Raw genomic sequence first — 2,566 nt, 5'->3', positions numbered from 1 at the left:
AAAATGGAGTGGGCATATTTCAAAGTTTAATTTCAAAAGGTTCGAATAGGAAGTGAGGGTTAGGAAGGTCCAAAAATGTTCGGATTTTTGGTGGAGCTTCGGAAAATGATGAAAGAAAAAATGGCAAGGTTTGATGAGCAACTCGAAACAGAAACGACTTGAGAGTTTAAATTGCAAGTGTGTTTGCGGTTAATTCCAAACTAATGGTATATTATTTTATAGCTCCCTAATAATATTGGGAGGATATATGTTATAAAGAGAGCCGGAAAATATATATATATATATATAGAGAGAGAGAGGAGAAAATCACCATGTGCATTCCCTCGGTTTAAATGGACCGAAGATCCATGCAATTTATTTATAAAATTTATAAGATTAAAGAAATGATGGCATGATGACATGATGCGATGCAAGAGGTGACATGATGAAATGCAACACGCAAGCAAAAGAGAAGGCAACAACAACGAATAACTGGAAGACACCTGGCACATCGGTCTCTGGGCGTCACACCCTGCCTCCTATTACCTTCGATCCTCAGACGCACAGTTCGGGACACCCTACGCGAGATCAGCTGGTTCTGACACTGACAGGGGGCACGATGGCGCCGACAAAGTCAAGATCGTGCTGCTGCACATGCGACTCCTCGTCGGTAGCGACGACAACCTCTGTGCCCAGCTTCACGCATTGCGTGGGTGCTTCACGAGCCCCGGTGTCGCCACTCCCTCCGATGGTGTGCTTCGGCGGCATCCTCATACACTCTAGACGGCGGTGACCACTATGGACCGGGGGTGCGGCCATCTATTATGTCTAGCGGCCTAGGCGCGCCATTAATATGGAGCTATGGGAGCAAGGCAGGCGGCGGTCAAAGGTTGTCTCGCCTCCCGGTGAGCTTGTGTGGTGGACTCCTGGTATGCCTACCATCATTTCACACAGCTACTCGCACACCTCCCGGTGACACTATGCAAAGAAAATGCCTCCTATCAATTCACACACCTGCGCTCATGCCTCCTGGTCTACCTACGGGCGTACTGCTCACATGTGTCCCGTCTACTCATACCTGCCCGCACGGCACACGGGGCGCATGGCGGCCCATATATTGTTTTTCTTTTTTTGATGATTAATTCTGCCGCTTTATTGCTTAACTGAAGCATGTCATGTATACATTGTTGGTGTAACGCACATGATCCAAATAAATAATCCATATGCGATATTGGTTGCCAATTATTAACAATCTCCTGTTTGTAAGAAGATTATATCAAAACTTGTCTCAAAAATGATGAAAATATACAGTATCATAGTCTACTAGTGTACATATGACACCACGATAAGTTTCATGAATTTCAACTAAGTTTTGGATTTACTGAATTTTAAAAATCAATATTCTCAATGTTTTGAAATCTCTTGCACGGGGAAACATGCACCTAGGGACACACATATGATTTTGCAATCCATTTTGGTGCACATGTAGCTCAAATTTGATCTCATCACATTAAATCCCTAGGAAATCAATCAATGTATAAAAACGATCGAATGATCTCTATTTTTTCAAATTTTAACACGACACTCCTTTGGTCACATGCATTTTCACTACAGAAAAAGTTTGACATGCCTCAGAGTGGCGGTGGTGGTGCGGGATGTGTGTGTCTGTGTGTATGTGGGGGGGGGAGGTCGGCAGTACACTACGAGTCGTGAGCCTTCGTGTGGGATTGATCATTTTGTGAGTCATGTATGCCACATAAAAGTCATGAATTGGTTATTTAAAACATTACACAACCCTTTCTTACATACGTGTTTGGGCCATATGCATGCATTAATTGATGGTCCTCTCACACACTCCCTTGTGTTGTTATTAGCGATGTGCCCATTCGTTAGCCCGCAAAGGTTTTCAGTTTCCACCGACAATGAGAGGCATTTCACCAAATTAAATGTGGATTCATCTTGGCATGTGTGTTATAATGTGGATCATGGTGAGATTCATATCAAAGTTCGGGCACGTGCGTACACATGAGCCCCTCCCACTGGCTCAAAGTGAGGGGGCTACACGTCGTGAACCTCCATATAGTGCGTTTCTGGTTTGTGAAGCATGCACGTGCCACTTTAAAGTTGTGAATTGGGTATTCTAACATCACACAACACACCTCTTTTGGGCAGATGCACGTGGTGGTTGTCCTATGACACACACTCGCTTGTGACTCTCTCCATGGGCCCACGAGGTCATCCTCGATCACTTGAACCTACAGTGATGGTTCGTTTTTGGTTTGTGTTACATATATGCACGGTAGGAGTATGTAGTACATGTCAAAGAGGGGGCAACTTGTATAATATATATGTGTCATAACCTCGCTCCATATGGGGACTTTACAGTTCCAGAGTCATGTGCCACATCAAAGCTGTGCAATTGTATTCAAACATCAAGTAACACCCTGTAGGTGGTGGTTGCCCTATAGGAACTCACTCACGTGCAGCGCTTCCATCTATGGGCCCGCGAGGTTGTCCTCCATCACATTGACCCATCAAGGAATGATTCTTTTTGGTTTGTGCTATAGTAGGAGTATATATATACCAC

This window comes from Triticum dicoccoides, chromosome 1A (genome assembly GCF_002162155.2).
Source record: "Triticum dicoccoides isolate Atlit2015 ecotype Zavitan chromosome 1A, WEW_v2.0, whole genome shotgun sequence".
NCBI lineage: Eukaryota > Viridiplantae > Streptophyta > Magnoliopsida > Poales > Poaceae > Triticum > Triticum dicoccoides.
Note: the sequence above shows the minus strand (reverse complement) of the source record.